Genomic DNA, 19,802 nt, shown 5'->3' on the forward strand with positions numbered 1-19,802 from the left:
GATCCCGGGGCAATGCTATGGCATTTGACTTCTGGTAAAGAAAAAAAAAAGCAGCATGTCAGACCTCCAGGGTCACTGAGATCACTTAGCGCTGCTGAAAATAACCAGTGGTGAGCCGCGATTTGGGGAATCTAAAAGAGGCCTGACATTAGCAGGTGCCCCGAGGTGGAATGGAGAGTGCTACAGAGCAGGTCATTGACCTTGGACCATGGAGAACTTTTTTTTTCCCAGAAAAACCTGGAGGCCTGACTTCATTTTGCAGCCAACGCTTCCACTGCTGTTTTGCACCACCCTGTCCACCACTGCCAGCCCCTCCAAAAATACAATTTCAAGTAAGAACTCTTATATTTCAAGAAATAAAGTAAATTCCAGCTTAAGTATTTTCCGTTCATTGCTCTATTAAATCTGGTAACTGGCTAAAGAGAGACACCAAACCATAGACTTCAGAATGGAGGCACATCACTGTCCAATCAGACGTGTGCATGCAATCACAACCAATCAAATGTAATTTAGCTTCCTTCAAAATCATGTCCAAAATCACTGCTTTATTATCCCTATATTGACACTGACTAATTCGGACACCATGAAATCAAGATTTTCAGCTATACAAGACACATTTTATAGAAAATATTATACTGTTATGGTCTGTAACATCAAGTGATCTTGCTATTATCATGGCAGGAGATTATGAATTAGTCAATTTTGAGAAATAATTTTATAATTGTGAGACATAAATTGGAAATTATGTGATACAGTATAAGTCGTATTGGAAGGTATTAACTCACATTGTGAGAAAAAGTCACAAAAAGTGTCACAAATATAAAAAAAATGCAATTAAAGGTACAATTGAAAAATAAATGTAATAAATTATTAATAAATAAAAAAACATAAATAAATATGAATTATAAATATAATATGATATATAATTATAAATACATGACATTTTAATTTTGAGTTTTAATAGCCATTATTTGTATGCATTATACTTTCTAATGGTGTGACAATTAATAAATAAGTATTTAAAATATATTATAACTGTGGTTACAAATATTCATGATTCCACAGAATGCATTAAAGGGATAGTTCGCCCAAAAATGATAATGCTGTCATTAATTACTCACCCTTATGTTGTTCCAAAACCGTAAGACCTTCATTCATCTTTGAAACACAAATTATTTGTGTATCTACGTAAAATTATAGTTAAACCACTGATGTCACATGGACTGTATTTTATAGATGTCCTTACTGCGTTTCTGGGTGTGGGAATATTTAATTTACATTGATGTCTATGCAGGGTCAGAAAGCTTTTGGATTTCATCGAAAATATCTTAATTTTTGTTCTGAAGAAAAATGAAGATCTTACGGATTTGGAACCATATGAGAATAAGTAATTAATGACAGAATTTTCATTTGTTGCTGAACTATCCCTTTGAAAAGTGCATTAGAAGTCTTCAAGTAAAGTGTTACCAAGCTCCTTGTACACAAAAGATGTGGAAATATAATAAGCATAACTTTTTGGCTATTATGTACCATGTAAAATGCCTTCCATACCATGCAAATGTATAACAACAAAACAAACCGACAGAAAACAAAACAGACATGGCACACTGCACACACTTATCTAATGTGTGGTTGACTCAGTACCACTAATATACTATTAATTGCTGAGATCTAAACATGGATGTAACTCTAACCTCTAGGTGACAAGCTCAAATGATATGTTAACATCAGCCACCAGCTATGCTACCTAAGGTTACCATTTAACCGAGAAGCAGAAAGTGACACTGTCTTCCCTTACAGAGCCTCCAGACAGTATTCAGAGATTGAGCTGTCACTTTTCATGTGTGTCTTTTTTTCTTTTTCTTTTTTCTTTCTTTTTAAACCACGGATTGATTTAAGCATGAACGCATCTGATACACTGCCAAAACCACAAGTACAAACCTCAGCCTGGAGTGTAGGCATATTTATACAATGGGGGTTGGTTAAACTTAAGCCTTTTCTCTTGTACAATCTCTTATTGCAGTAATCTAAACTCATAATTAGAAGTTCTGTCCTCCTCAGCACAGTGCAGATCTGATGCTGGAATCCTCACTACATCACAAAAGAAGGATACCCTTCTGAAAAGAAGTACACTTTAATATACATTTAAAAAGTTATTTTACAGAAACGTACTTTTTACTGAAATAATATACTTTAAAATAATATACTAAGTGAGAAGTGAATGTAATGCTTTGTGACATTAAATGCAATTGGGTGAACTTTAACATGCTGTTTTGACCCATTTAAGTAGGACTAAAGTATATCTTTATATGTAGTTTCATAATCATTACTTCAGCTCTCTTTGAAATATATTTACAGTGTACTGTTGAGTGTACTGATAAGCGTTTATAGTAAACTAAAATATACTTTAATGTAATTTCTATTGCAACTTGCATGTCATGTTTTTAAATGTATTTGTATCTACATTTGTAATGTTGTTGCCATTTAGTATTTTTAAAATATATAAATGTAATATCAAATTCCATACTAAAGTTAAAAATATACTAACATATTTCACAAGTGGTTTAGTATGCTAGTAAACACATCAAAATAAGTGTACTCATTTAGAGCATGACATAAGATTAATATGAATGTTTAATCTCTACACTTTAGTACACTTTAAGTAGCCTTTTAATTTATTATCGTAATAGTAGTTGTATTAATACTACATACTTTTTTGAAAAAATAAACTGACCTTTTTCAGTGAAGTAACTGAGGTTGTGGAACTCCAAAATGACCCAAAAAAATGGTCTATAAGTTGTACAATAGTTTTGTAAGAGTAACATATGAAATCTTGTAGGGCTGCCCCCTAACAGTCAACTAACCATTAGTCGACAAGAAGAGGCTTGGTCGACCAAAATTTTATTAGTCGCAGAAAAGTCACGCAGTCCGCAACGGACAGATTGTTAATGGCTCTTAAAATACTCCCTCATTTTGGTTCATACAGATAAATACAGATAAAAAGTAATACATCTTTCGAATCTGTAAAGACTCTACAATTATTTGTGCGCACCCAGAATAACAACGAAACGTTGTGCTTTTGTAAAAAATAAAAGGAAACAGGATGCGCTTTCTTCCGTCTCGGTGAACTTAAGCGCGAAAGCGCATGTATACTTGCCTTACAGACATGAAAAATATATCTATAGAGTGAAATGTCTACTTTTAAATGAACCAATTCAAATAGAAAACATATATTCTCAAATGTTGTAATACGTATGAAACATAAACACAGGCTCAACCACGACTGTAGAAATGACGAATCAGTGTCACAGAAAAAACAAAGCAAGCTCTAGTTTATCAATAAATTATTAAAATGTTAATGCAGCCTCCTTATTCTTTTTCCCTGACACATTACGTCATTACGTCTAACGGTGTGCTGCGGCAAGCTTTATGCGTATGCCTGAGTGCTTGTTAGGCTATGTTAGGCTATGTAGGCAATTAAAGGCTCATTTATATGGTTTATTAATAAACATGTGACTAATAATGCAACTAATGCTTAAAATGAACGACTATTAGTTGACCAGAAAGATCTTTAATCGAGGGCAGCCCTAAAATCTTGACATCAGCCCTATACTGTTTCTTGGTCTGTTTATAGAGTAATTTTTTTGAGTAGTACTTCATTCTTTGGAGTCAAATCTTTTCAATAAATCCGTTGATCCAGTTCATAAAAAATGGTTTTATTGTTTATTTACGAATCAGATCGCTTCAGTTCTTGATTTATGCTGACTCAGTGATCCAGTATCACATCAGAAAAGAGTGATGGAAACGGCACATTTCTTAAAAAAAAAAAATCCCTTAATTTCATAGACTCTAAAAAATATGGACGTAGTATCCGTGACGTCACCCGTAGGATTCTGAAGCGCTATTTTGAAGCCTATAGTGGGCGGGATTTGGCCGTCGCCATCTTGGAATTGCGTCACCGCGCGTCTCTCCCAGATAATCAAAAATGGGCAAAAAGGCGGGATGTGGGTGGAGCTGGTTGCTGAAACCACGCCCGCCTAGCGCAACAGTGGTGACAGCAGCGGCAATCCCCCTGTCACTCAAGTGGCCACGCCCTTAATTATGCTGAACTTTAAGGCTTAATATAACTTAAACGGATGAGTTATAAAAAAATCCACCCCCTCACAGTTGACATGAAGGGAAAAACTAGCTATATAGCCCAAAACCATTTTTTGAACCAGGCTGTAAACATACTTTTTCCTGCTGTAAAGTTGGGCATTTTAACATGGGGAGTCAATGGGACTGACTCCCTTTTGCAGCCAGTCTCTAGCGGCCAGTCGATGAATTGCAGTTTAAGTCACTTCCGTGTTGGTTTCAATAGAGAGAGTGGGAGGTTGCCGCTTGCTTAATTTGCCAAAAAGTTTTTACATTTGGTCGAGGTGGTTTTCGACTCATTTGACGCATTTGCCAAGTACATTTCTCTACGTGAATCAAAAAAGTCATGTGACTTGGGACAATGGGATGGCATTACCTGACTAACCAAAGAACCGATCTTGTCGCACAGCATCTGAAATGTTGTTATGGTCGTTCCGAAATGCCAGAGCAAAGTCTGTCGTCAAAGTATTTCTGTATAATTCCCCCTAGAACTGTCTAACATGACAGATTTCAACCTTATTGTTTCATCTGCTTGCTCTTAGGTGCAAGTAGTTTATTATATTTGAAAATTATTATATTCAGTGGCTTCTCTTACATTTCTTAGTGATTTTTAGTGTCGGTTTATCAGGAAGTGACAATTTTGACTCGCTGGATGGAAACGGTGCTTATTCGCAAATGTTTTATGCAATATTCCAGTTTTGCTCAGAAGTTATATTCAGAACTTTGGATGGAAACCAAGCTAATGAAATAATGTTGGTCACACAAAACTATTATAAAGCTTCAGAGGACTTGGTTTTCAGCGCATGATTCACCTGGACCATAAGTTTTAAAACTTGACAGCCTCAGTCATCATTTAACTTCATTGTATTTGAAGAGTGGTCAGGACATTGTTCCAAAATTCACATTCTGTGTTCCATGGAAGAAAGTAAGTAACACAGGTCTAGAATGGCATGGGTGACAGAATTGGTGAACTATCCCTCTAAGCACTACATTTGGAAGACGGATGATATATTTTGATATCTAATTGGACGGAACCAACATTTCCAGCAACACACGTGGTGTGCACTAACCTCGTGAACTCTGGCCCATTAGTCTGTGTCAGCAGGCTCTACACCTTTTGAGAAACCAGGGCAGCGTTTGCCATTTTTCACCTGCTTAAGAAGTGAATGACAAGTAAAGGTCTCGGCTCACAAAAACAGACCCGCTGGTGGTCCTCTTCAAAACACCCGGAGTCGCTGCGATCAATTCACATTACTGAAAATAACCCCTGCATCCATGTCTCTCATAAACTTCTCCCTCAGACAACAACTCCACCCCCCACCACCCAACCATATTCCAGCTTCCCCCCAGAGCTCTGTGACACCAGCAGGTGCTCTTTGTCATTGGACCTGCGGCACATGCTCCCAGACTCCAGAATAGCAGCCGAAGGGCCCCATCGCTCGTCCTTCAGTGCCCCCGCTTTTGTTTCACACTGTAGCTTCGGCTCAATGCCATTTTTGTTCTCACATGTCAAAAGTTCACTATGAAATATGGCTCTCTGGAATATTCATTTTAAGTCCCATAAGAGGACATTGAACTGTGTTTTTATTCTTTCTAATGACTCTTTGATAAACCTCAGCTAAGAGGAAATCCCATTCTGTAATATGAGAAAGCCATCCCGAGCTTTACATCTGTCATGTACATAACAGAAGGAGAACAAAAAAATCTGACTTATGCCTTACAGGTCATGGAGATGAATCTACTTAGGCCTCATTTCTAACGATGCTATGAATGGCAGACATCAGTGCAGTTTGTGTGAGAACATGTTGCACTTTAATGCCATCTGTAACCCAAGCCAATAACAGATGCAAAGCACACAAAACAGAGACGCACATGCGGGAGAGCTTTGAGATGACATACATGCGGATTAAAATGGAGAAATTCTGTATTTTAAATCTCTTCTTTAAAGGGATGGGTTTTCCCAAAAATGAAAATCCTGTCAGTAATTACTCACCTTCATGTTGTTCCAAACTCCTAAGACCTTTGTTCATCTTCGGAACACAAATTAAGATATTTTTGATGAAATCCAAGAGCTTTCTGACCTTGCATAGACAGCAACGCAACTACCACATTCAAGGCCCAGAAAGGTAGTAACAACACTGTTAAAATAGTCCATGTGACATCAGTGGTTCAACCGTAAGTTTGTGAAGCTATGAGAATACTTTTTGTGTGCAAAGAAAACAAAAATAAAGACTTTATTCAACAATTTCTTATCTTTCGTGTCAATTTTTGACTTGCAGGAAGCTCTCGGATATCATCTTAATTTGTGTTCAGAAGATGAACAAAGGTCTTACAGGTTTGGAAAGACACTACGGTGAGTAATTAATGTTTGGGTGAACTAACCCTTTAGTGATAGGATGAGTCTTTTTTTTTTTTTTATTCCAATTCAGAGAAATGTAACACAGTGAAGATACATAAAAATACTTCAACATCTTTTCTAGTTAAAATTTACATTTGAAATTTGAAGTATTCTGTAAAACTTTAAAGCTTTAGTTCTGTTGTTTCAAACCCGTATGACCATCGTTTATCTTCGGTACACAAATTGAGATATTTTTGATGAAATCCAAGAGATTTCTGACCCAGCACAGACACATTAAAGGCCCAGAAAGGTAGTAAAGGCATCACTAAAATAGTCCATGTGATATTAACGGTTCAACCGTAATGTTATGAAACTTTGAGAATACTTTTTTCTGCACACAAAAAACAAAAATAATTCTTTATTTGACGATTTCTTCTCTTCTGTGTCAGTCTTTGATGTGCAGAAAGTTATCAGACTTCATCAAAAATATCTTAATTTGTATTCTGAAGACGAACAAAGGATTTACGGGTTTGAAACGATGCAATGGTGAGTAATGACAGAATTTACATTTTTGGGTGAACTAACCATTTAGTGATAAGATGAGTCTTTTTTATTATTATTCAAGGCCAGAAAGGTAGGAAGGACACCGATAAAATAGTCTATGTGACATCAGTGGTTAATTTTATGAAGCTACAAGAATACTTTTTGTTCGCAAAGAAAACAAAAATAACAACTTTTTTTTTCAACAATTTATTGTCTTCAGTGTCAGTCTTTATAACACAGGTAGCTCTTGGATTTCATCAAAAATATCTTAATTTGTGTTCCGAAGATGAATGTAGGTTTTACAGGTTTGGAACGACATGACGATGAGTAATTAATGACAGAATGGGTGAACTAACCCTTTAATGATAGGAAGAGTCATTTTCCGAGTTCTAACTCTAACTCTGAATTCACAGTAATGCATAGATAAATAGATTCCAACATTAAAGCTTGTCTTTACAGAAAACTAGAAAACCTTTATTTTCTAGTAAAAAATTATATTGAATTTACATCTCATGGAAATTTGAAGACACTTTAAAGGGATAGTTCACCCTTAAATGAAAATTCTGTCATTAATTACTCACCTATTGTCGTACCAAACCTGTAAGACCTTCGTTCATCTTTGGAATACAAATTAAGATATTTTTGAAATGCGAGAGAAATGCTTACTGACCCTGCATAGACAGCATTGATATGAAACTACCACATTCAAGGCCAGAAAGGTAGTACGGACATTGATAAAATAGTCCATGTGACATCAGTGGTTCAACCGTAATTCTACAAATTTACAAAGCAAAAATATCTTAATTTGTGTTCTGAAGTTGAACAAAGGTCTTACGGGTTTGGAATGACATGAGAGTAAGTAATTAATGACAGAATTTTCATTTTTGGGTTTACTATCCCATTAATGAATGGATTTCAATTCAAAGAAATGTAACACAGTGACGCATAGATAAAAAGATTCCAATATTTAAAGTTTGTCTTTACAAACTTTTCTTTTCTAGTTAAAAATTTACATTGAATTTGCATTTAATTGAAATCTGAAGTGTTGTTCTGCATCTGTTTGCTATTTATTTGTTACCTAAACTCAATTAAACTTTAGAAATTCAATTAAAATCTAAAAGCGAAAACCAATTGTGGTACTGCTACTATATTTACAAAAAAAAAAATGTCACAGAATAATTACATATTAAGCAGGGCTGTTAAATTATTCGCTTTGTAATATTTAATTAATGCAATTGTATGATGTCAACTTGACCAAACTAAGTAATTACGTGTATCATATCAATAATATTTTGAGAAAAAGCCTTCAAATGATAATCATTTAAAGACAGTGGCAGACGAAAGCATTAGCATTTTAGTTTGAGCATCCAGCTTTTTTTCCAAATGCCCTTTTTTCCCCTCTTCTGCTGCTCCTAGTTTGCCCTCTGATTTAATTTGTTTTGTTGGTTTGCTGTTCTCCTTGGAGAGCGCTTGTTCCAACAGACACGCAAAACTAGGTGTTCTTGTAGCACAAGGGCATGAACATGGACTCCCATTCACCTTGTGTTTCAGTGCTATTTCTCTCACCCATAGTGGCCCCTAAAAATCAATAGAAGTTCAAGATCTAACTGTGTCTGGGGCACAGATGTACACAACTGTGTGTACAAGTTCAGCTGAGGACAAGCAGCCACAGAGGATTCGTCCGCAGCCATACTATTTCCTACGTGACAACTGTACAGAGAGCGCGTGAGTGATTTGCTCACTCGGAGAGTAGGAAATGAGAAATTTTATGGCATCTGGAAACCAACACCATACTTTCCTCCCTCTCCATCCATGTCACTTCCATTTATTTACACCTCGTACAAACAGGCTTCGCATCCACACTACAAAGTCGACGTAGCCGCGAAATAGAGTCTGACCCTTTGGTATTTGCATGCTCCTTTCTAAACAGCGCCACGGCCGACATCAGCATTCATGAATAATTGCGCAGAACGTATACCCTTGGTTAGCGGTGGGCGGACACGGGAACAGAGCGTGTAGCCACGGCTTTGATGTGGAATTGTAACCGCATAGAGCAAGAGCTCGCAGACTAACAAGCACTCGCAGCACAGTGTGGATGTCACAGGGGGAGGGAGTCGCAGCGCAGGGCACATTCATCAAAGAGAAGCTGAGCTGATGGAACCTAAGTGCAGTGTCATCACAAGGAAAAGGCTTGATAATCACTCATGTTGGAGTGGGATCTGCACAGGCCAGGGGAAATCAATAGTAGTTCACTGGACAGCAGCCTAGACAAAACAATCCAGAGGGTGTGTCTCATTCCACTCCTGACGTCAATCAGTACATTGTGATGTGAACACTATAATTCGGCCACTGGTAAGAGCCTTGACCTACTAAATACTGGGTTCAATTACATACATTGTGATCATGAGGTCGAGTGTTAAAACATGGCTGGTATCTACCAACAAAAGTGCTGTATAGCAAGCTATGACTGATATCCTTCTGGTGTCATTTGCTTAGTACGCATCTTTGCCGGAGCTGTTAAAAAATGCCAATATGCTCAAAATAAAAGTATAAACAGATCTTACAATTTATTTGTTTAATGTCATTTTATTTTATTAACTTCTAATTTAAAAACATAAAATCTCATTTAAACTTATAAAAATATAAAACAGCTTATAATAAATAAATACACTACAGAAAGATATCATTAAAGCATTAAAAATGAATGAATAAATTACAAAAATTACTTTTTTGTTTAAAAACTACAGACCCCCCAAAAAATGTCTACTTCTTTTCTGCATCCTGTTTCTATGGAAGCCCATTTCCATTAATTTAATTAATTGAATTTAAAAATAAAAAAGGAAAATTGCAAATTTTACATCACATTTTTGATTGTTAGAATTGTGAGATATAAACTCATAATTGCGAGTTATAAAGTCCGAATTGCGAGATATAAACTCGTAATTCTGATTTTTTTTCTCAGATTTGCATGATATAAACTTGCAATTGCAAGTTATAAAGTCAGTATTGTGAGATATAAATTCACAATTGTGAGAAATAAAGTCGGAATTGCAAGATATAAATTCAGAATTCTGACCCTTATTTTGCAATTGCATGATATAAACTCGCAATTTCAAGTTCTAGTCAGAATTTTGAGATATAAAGTCAGAATTGCGAGATATAAACTCATAATTCTAACTTGTTTTTCACAGCTGTGCGATATAAACTCCCAATTGTGAGTTACAGTCAGAATTGTGAGATATAAAGTCAAAATTGTGAGATATAAACTTGCAATTGCAAGTTATAGTCAGAATCGCAAGAAATACACTCGCAATTCTGACTTTTTTCTCAGAATTGCGTGATATAAACTCGCAATTCGGAGTTATAGTCAGAATTGTGAGATATAAAATCAGAATTGCGAGATATAAACTTGCAATTGCGAGTTATAGTCAGAATTGCAAGAAAAACACTCGTATTCTGACTTTTTTCTCAGAATTGCGTGATATAGACTTGCAATTGTGAGTTATAAAGGCAGAATTGAGAGATATAAATTTATAATTCTGACTTTTTCACAACTGCGTGATATAAACTCAATTACAAGTTATAGTCAGAATTGTGAGATATAAAGTCAGAATTGCGAGATATAAACTTGCAATTACAAGTTAGTCAGAATTGAGAGACATAAACTTGCAATTGCAAGTTATAGTCAGAATTGCAATACACTCGTAATATTTTCTCAAAAATTGTGTGATATAAACTTGCAATTGTGAGTTAGAAAGTCTGATTAAAATCAGAATTGTGAGATACAAACTCTTTAGTCAGAATTTCAAGAAATAATTGCATAATTCAAATTTTTTCCTCACAATTGTGAGAAATAAAGTCAGAATTGCGAGATATAAAGTCAGAAGTCAGACTTTTTTTCACAGTTGCGTGATATAATCTCGCAATTACAAGTTATAGTCAGAATTGTGAGATAAAGTCAGAACTGCGAGATATAAACTTGCAAGTGCAAGTTATAGTCAGAATTTCAAGAAATACACTCGTAATTCTGACTTTTTTCTTATAAAGTCAGACTTGTGATATAAACTCGTAATTGAGGTACAGTCAGAATTGTGAAATTTAAAATTAATTACGTGTTTTTCTTGCAATTCTGACTATTTAAACTCATAATTCAGATATTTTTCCTCAGAATTGCGTGATATAAACTTGCAACTGCAAGTAATTAAGTCAGAATTGCGAGACAATATTTTTCTCAAAATTGCGTTATTTTATCTCCCAATTCTGACTACTTTCTGTATGTTTATATCTCACAACTCTACCTTTTTTCTCAGAATTGTGATCTAAAATTGCAATTGTGAGTTATCAAGGCCAATTTTGAGCGAGAAAAAGACTTTATATCACGCAAGTTTATATCACGCAATTCTGACTTTATAACTCGCAATTGTGAGTTTATTTTTTTTTCTAGAAATGCAAGATGTAATAGTATAGATGTAGTACTGAAGATGCAAGATGAATTGTGAGATAAAAAGTCGCAGTTATTTTTTATTCAGCGGCAGAAACAAGCTTTTGTTTGCTACCTCAATTCAAATAGTTAATAATAACTAAATAAAACTCATTTGTAATGTACAATTAATACAAAAACTAATTATACTGCAGATTATCTACAGTTATTGGCTGTCAATCATCCAGCATTTATATTTACAGAGCTCTGATGACAACCAAGACAACATTTCCAGGAAGTAAATATAGTGAACAGGCAATGCTCATTGATTTTTGCCACATTCATTCTCATGTCAATTTTGTCTATGGAACAGACCCAGAAATATCTACTTCCCCAAGCACTGCACTTATAAACTACTAGATAGTTCTAGTGAATGGACTGACCCATACGTTGCAACCATAGGCCTCACAGTCCATCAGTCCAATATTATAGCCTGATTGATGAACCCTGACCACTAAACAAATTTCAAAAGGCAATAAAATCATCACACACAATCAATAGCTAAAGGGTGTTGTTAATCCCAACAAAACCCAGGAGTCTGTTTGTTAAGGTTAATTTGAAATTGACATGCAGCTGTGAGAAAATCTCTTTTTAAATGTTATGTTACTGAACACCAAGCAAACACTCCCAATAATCGGAATACATAAGAACTTGTCAAATTATTATTATTTTTTTTTAACTAACAGATTTAACACGTGTTAGTATTATTTTTTTTTTTTCACAACGCATGATATGGAATAACATTTTTATTTTTATTTTTTTCACTTGGCCACATCCAGCTGAACTTCAGAACGTTTTCTGGTTCTGCCTCTTCACACATTTTTAAAAGAACCATCAATCTTTTTTTTTTTTTTTTTTTCAGGGAAAGACTTTGTTTTGGTCATTCAGAATTCTTGTCTTGAAAGAGAGCCGTGACTCAAGTGGACTGTACGATTACAAATCTCTCTGAGCAGTACATGCTTAACTACAGCAATGGGAAAAGGTGGAGAGGGTCTCTCCATTCTAAGTTGTGGTTGACCTCATTCGGTTTTGGCTCTCACTTGAAGAAAATAACTTTCATCTTTTCTCGCTATGGCTCTGTGCTTTTAGAGGCAAAAAGGGAGGCAAACAAAACACTGGCGACCAATTGCAGCCTCTCGAGTTGTCCGTCTCAAGATTATTCAACCGAGTCTAAAGAATTTGATTCTTTTTAATGCTGCTATTGAATTTAAGTCTTTGCTATTAAGCCTTAATATACAAATTCACTTAATTAATCTGTCTCTACAGTACAGTTTCAGATGGAACAGAATGGAATAATATAATGTTTAAGTACAAACATCACTATAAAATAAATACAAATGATTTCCATGTTGTTCATCACTAATTATTTACTCAGTAAATGTTTGACTGTATCAACATTAAAGCGTGTCCATATGTTTAGTATAATGTGCTGTTAATGATTCTGCATTTTATTTTTCCACATATGAATTCAACAGCTGATTCTTCTCAAAAACTGAATAATTCATAAGCCGTTTCTCCAAGAAGCGATCGTCTTTACGTGCCATAACAGAGAAATCATTCAAAGCAGTACTGTCATGAGATGACACTTTGCACTTTCAATGGGAAACTGCTGTTGCGTGTCCCGTGTTGGCTGAAGACATGACAAAATGCTGAATGGAGAGGAAAAACGGAGAAGGGGGGGGAAACGGATCAATACTGCTCGGGAAATAAGGTAGAAAAGGTTATTTACTTGACATTGATCCGTTGCCTCGGCAGCAGAGCCGGTCCAGCGTCTCTTTTGTTAACCTTTAAGCCTGAGTGTACTCACAAACGATAGGGGAGTCCACTAACAGGTGTAAATTATGGATCGAAGGAGGTCGCCATACCTCTGTCACTGCCTGGTGCCTGTGTACTTACAGCCCTGAAGAAATTTAAACATCAATAGGGATAATAAGGACAAATTTATCACACTCAGGTCCTGAAGTCCCACTGCCAGGTCTGCCCGGCGTCCTGAGCAAATGTTTCTCAATCTTAGCCTCAATTGATTCAGACATTCTTTTTCCCCTCAAGGATGATCAATTGTGACACAGCGCATTTCCTTTCACTCATTGTGCATGGCTCTTTGTCAGGGGGAAAATACAGACTTCTAATTTGTTTTCTCCCCTTTTACGACGTGAATGCCTTAATCATTTAAAAATAAGGATGTTATTCGTGGGACTAATCCCGTGTACATAATCAGCACAAAGGGAAAATCAAAGGATGTCATTTATTTTTATAAATTACATCATGTTGCTTTTTGTGTATGGTAAAGGTAAGATTGTAAGATTGTAACGGTATACACTTGATTTGAAGAAAAGTGTGCACTATAGTCAACAATTGAGAAAACGATGCTGCTTCACATATGTGACCCTGGACCATAAAACCATGGGGTACATTTTTTGAAATTAGGATTTACACATCAACTGAAAGCTGAATAAATAAGCTTTCGATTGATGTATTGTTTATTAGGATAATAATTTAGGACAATATTTGGCCGAGATACAACTATTTGAAAATATGGAATCTGAGGATGCAAAAAAAAAAAAAAAAAAAAAAAATCTAAATATTGAGAAAATCGCCTTTAAACTGGTCCAAATTAAGTTCCTAGAAATGCAAATTACTAATCAGAAATTAGGTTTTGATATATTTATGGTAGGATATTAACTAAATGTCTTCATGGAACATGATCTTTACTTAATATCGATAAAATCGATAATTTTGACCCATACAATGTATTTTTGGCTATTGCTACAAATATACCCATGCTACTTATGGCTGGTTTTGTGGTCCAGGGTCACATATACTACAATGACAAAGTGCACTCTAAAAATTGCTGGGTTGAAAACAACTCAGCACTGGGTGAAATAAGGACAAACCCAGCTATTGGGTTGCTTTGGCCCAGCGGTTGGGTTAAATGTTTAAACCAGCCTTATGGGTTGTTTTATTTATCTCAACTATTGCTTAAAAAATACTATATTTTGTAGAGAAGAGTAGTTGAGATGAACTTGTCGAAAAACTTGTCCTGCTGCTTTGTTTACAGAGGTTATGTGGGTTTATGGTGATGTTGAGCGTCTCACATGGACGATTGTAACACCAAAAGTTGAAGTAGCTCGTGGGTGTGATCACATTAGATATAATGAGCTCAGACTGGAAAGACTGTACATCGTGTTGGTTCCATACAGATTACTTTATCAGAGAATATTTTGACATGACATAATTCATTTAAAAGTAGACACTTTTTTCCCAAGTTGTCTACAGACATATCTCTTATGTCTGTGTGTCAAGTATTCCCTGAGCTTTGGATCATTTCAGTGACGCGTTTCACAGAGCAGTTTGTGGAGACAGAGAAGACAGAAAATGCACCCTGTTTGTTTTCTTTATTTTACAAAAGCACTTTGTTTCTTTGTTATTGTCAGTGTATACAAATAAAAGTAGGCCCTTTACATATTCGGGTTTTTTTTTACCTCAAACGCTCGTCTTCGCTTGCTCTGCCTGAACTCTGTGTATTCCAGTTCGTGACAGTTAGGGTATGTCGAAAAACTCCCATCTCATTTTTTTCCCTCAACGTAAAAATTGCCCTACATCGCTGTTTTGCATTTTTTGTTAAGGGTGTTTGTTTTTTCTTTCCAAACACTGGGTCGGTAATTCTGCAGCGATGTAGGATGATTATGAAAATATTTTTGAAGTTGAGGGAGAAAATAAGATGGGAGTTTTTCGACATACCCTAACTGAACCGGAAAAAAACAGTTCAGGCAGAGCAAGACAGGACGAGTGTTTGAGGTTAAAAAGTATATAAATTGTAATTAGAAAAATAAATAAATAATCAACCGTTTCACTATAAGACCTTCTTCCTCCACTGGAATCATTTACAACCGCATTTGGGATCGTTTGAAGCCACATTTAAACTGCAATTTGGAAGTTTAAACTTGGGGCACTATAAAAGTCCACTATATGGAGAAAAATCCTGAAATGTTTTCCTCAAAAACATAATTTCTTTACAACTGAAGATAGAAAGACACAAACATTTTTGATGACAAGGGGTGAGTACATCATCTGTAAATTTTTTTGTTCTGGAAGTGAATTTACTAATAAATTAACATTTATTAATAAGTTGAACAAACGATAATCAAATAATAAACATTATGAGTTAAACTTGAGTTCAATAAAATTACCCAGAAGGTTGGGTTTAACATTTAACCCAACTTGCTGGGACAAAACAACCCAGTTGCTGGATATGTCCATGTCACCCAGCACTGGGTTGTAATAATAATAATAATAATAATAATAATAAAAATAATAACAATTATAATAGTGTTAATAATTAAAAATGTTTCTTCAGATATCATCTCATGAGATGGTGTTAATTACATCTTTAAAACATGTACCAGTGTTTCCTACATGCAATAAAAATACAGTATATTCACTTCATGAAGCAAACAACTACAAACAGATTTTTTAAATGAATCATTCAAAAAGATTCACAAATCAGTCTTGAACTCACTCAAAAGTAATTGTTTGAATCAGATTCACAGTCAGTGAATCATTCACAATCATTACTGAGTTTACAACTGCCTCTATTACCGATCCACAGGTCAATTTACAGCTATTTTAGATTTTAGATACTCATAAATAGTGGTATCAGCCGATACGTTGTTCTGGTTGGCCGATGTGTTCAAGGTGGGAACTATTATTTTGATGGTGCTGAGAATGGCAGGAGCTGATCACATAGTGGTCACATTCTCCCTCAAAATACTGAGTGCCCTGTTACAGTGTTTACTTCCTTTTTAATGATATTTTATACATTTTTTGTACATACTTTGTCACCTAAACTATAAGCATGTTTCTTGTACACATTTATTTTCTAATCAATTTTCAAAATGATACATTTCTTAAATATTAATTAAAATAAATACAATTATATCGGCTTTATATCGGCATTCCTGCTTTCCAAGATATTGGCATCGGCTGTCAAAAAAACGAATATTGGTCACCAACTACTCAGAAACACTGGACATTTTCACAACAAAATGTTGTTGTAACAAAATAAAAAAAATATACATTTATTTATTTACTTATTTATTTTTAAGGCAGCAAATATTCTTACAAAATAGAGTGACATTTTAGAGTGGAATGAATACAAATCTTTAATGAGTCATTCTGTTGTCCAGTTAAAACGGTTAATTTTAGAAACTAATCTCTCTAATCATTTTTAGTGTGAATCCCTGGTTTACTGAACCATTAACGGTGGCTTTCATATCTAAACAGTCATTTCCATTTCCAAAGCAAGCCTCAGGCTAAAACACAGCTGAATCAGTCAGGGCTAAATCGAAGTTTTGATCAATCCTAGACCACATAACATGCTAATGTTAGCCATTGAGAACATCATACTAATCCGAGCAAAGGGCATCGGGTTACCTTTATAAAAACACCAAGACATGCCGACAACGGATATTCCTGGCAAGCCCTCCCAAGCCAAGGGTGCTGTAACTCTAACCCGGCTGTTACTAACTATTGGCTGAACGTCTTGCTTGGATCCTTCCCAGCCTTCATCTTCCAACATCCATCATGTTCTTTTTTTGTGAGGGAAGATGGCACAGACCTGATGCATTGGGTGAGAGACTATTTGTCCTTCCATATGCTGGATCTTGTAAGCCGCTGTATGCTATCCTGCCAAATTTTGTCCCGTGCCAGCGAAGGACACATGTTTTTACAACACAAAGTTTGGCAACCGGTCAAACGGCGGACCTGCGATTTAGGGCCTTCCAAGGTTCAGCATGGCTGCACGGGTCATTGGGAGAGATTTGAAAAACGTACACGAAACACACCTGGAAGTGCGCGCAAAATGATGTTTGGGGAAAAAAACAAAGAATGAAGTTTTAATATTTAGCTGTCTGGGTCTGCAAAGTACATTCAGTGTTTTTCTCGCTCGACAAATTCACTTTACAATCCCCAGCGAAAAACGGACACTTCCGCGAACACAAAGTTGCAGGAAAAAATATTAGAATGCTAACACGCTTTTGCTTTCAAGAGTAAATGCAGAGATTACCTCGCTATTGAGATCAACCCCAGCCACCCCATTTTGCAATAAAAAAGGGGGTAAAATCTAATATTAAGTGTCAAGGCCTCAGAGGCAGGGAAAGCACTTTGAGTATTCAGTCGGTGTATCCGGGTGATTCATTTTCACGGAGGAAGCAAGCCCATGGGGTGAGGTGACCCCAAGAAGCCAAGAAATTTGTTTTTCTTTTCCTTCCTGCTCCCTTCTGGACTGCCTATATCTCACTTCCTGGAAGTACCTGTCCCTCTCACTCACTCTCAAGGACCCAGCCAATCTCCCTTTGTAAATAGAACTATGTTTTATAATTCTCTCTCTCTCCGAGATGACCGTATCAATAATGCAGGGGAACTGCATCTGTCCGGAGTGATGAGATTATTTTTCTGATTTGGCCTGACAGTTATGGTAATAGTTTGCCAAACAATCTACTCTGGCGACAATGACCACAGATTACAGCTGTTTTTAAAACAGCGTAGCTGAGGAGAGCTCCATGATTGATTGCACATGAAGAGACAGAGGCGGGCAATTTGGCCCCAGCATCTCACTTGCTTTTAACTCCGCTGATACTGAAATAATCTCTTTCGTTTATCCGTTTGGGGAAATGCACAATACGGAGGGCTGCGAGTCTAAAATAGTCTGACGGCAACAAGTGTGCTACTATTGAAGAAAAATAGCCTTGTGTTGTTTTTGATAACCCATGTAAAAGACATTATAATGAACTTTGTAAACCTTGGACATTTCAAGGCCCACTATGTCTCAAATGCATTCTTTTCATACTTAGCTATACTAATAGTGTATTCACATGTTACATTTTCTCTTTAACCTATATGCCATTAGTTAAAATGCTTTTCAATTGGAGGTGACATGAACGAAAGAGCATACTGAAGCAAGGGTGTTTTTTTTAACTATGTGTATTTTGGTCTAGTTGACATTTAATATATATGTCCTCTTAAAACAGTTCAATCTGTCGACTAACAATGTCCAATGGTGAACATACATGCAACACAGAAAATTTGTCATGACATTGGGAAATTACATTTCAAAGGAAAATGTATTCTTTTAATCTTACTTCAGTTGAAAATAAATTAAGGTTTTTGGGGAAAACATTCCAGGATTTTTCTCCATAAAGTGGACTTCAATGGGAGCCAACGGGTCAAAGATCCAAACAGCAGTTTCAATTCAGCTTTATAGGGCTCTACATTATCCCAGCCAAGGAATAAGGGTCTTATCTAGCAAACCGATTGGTCGTTTTGCAAAAAAAAAAAAAAGAACTTTTTAACCACAAATGCTCATCTTGCACAAGCTTGACTTTCCAGTCACACTGGAAAGGTCACACACGGTTAGCTCTTCATCTGTGTACTTTGGGTTCAAAAAGGTAGGGTAGAACAAAAAAACTCGCTTTGTAAATACTAGGTTGTAAACCGCCTACGTCACGCGTGACCTTTCCAACGTCAGTGTGTAATGCATGAAGTCAAGCTAGTGCAAGACGAGCATTTGTGGTTAAAATTATATACTTTTTTTGTTGTTGAAAATTTACTTTGTTTCACTAGATAAGTCCCTTATTCCTTGGCTGTAGAGCCCTTTGAAGCTGCATTGACACCTTCAACCTGCTGATCCCTATTGAAGTCCACTATATGGAGCAAAATCACGGAATGTTTACCTCAAAAATCTTAATTTCTTTTCAACTAAAGAAGGAAATAAAGACATCTTGAATGATTATTTGAATCTGAACAATGTCTTACTGGCTGTCACTTCTTCTTAACCTCTTTGTGAAAATGATAAAGTATGTAATCAGAACTTTTGTCATAACAACTATCAAAAGGACAATATACAATAATTACTGGAAGGACAATCCGTGACATTTCTTAAATATGAAATAAAAACCTTTGCATTTAGTTTCACTATATTTAACAATACACTTCACTATATAGTCATTGTGTAATAGAGGCTCTATTGTTACAAAGCTTATCCTTGAGTCATCACAGCTACTGACATTTATATAAAGTACAATCCATAATAGTCATTTATGATTTAGTAATTCCTCTGAGTCGGCTAAAAGCCCTTGAGGTTAAAGACTATCAAAAACTGACATCCTTACTGACCGTTAAAAAAAGGCAATAATCCACCTTTAACTGTGCTAACAAGTCCACCAAGCCCAAGGCCTGTGGTCTAGTACAGGTCACAAAGCAGGTTAAGAAGCTATAATAAGCCACTACAATAATGTGACTCAGGCCCGG

The sequence above is a fragment of the Garra rufa genome, chromosome 11, assembly GCF_049309525.1.
Source record: "Garra rufa chromosome 11, GarRuf1.0, whole genome shotgun sequence".
NCBI classification, from domain to species: domain Eukaryota; kingdom Metazoa; phylum Chordata; class Actinopteri; order Cypriniformes; family Cyprinidae; genus Garra; species Garra rufa.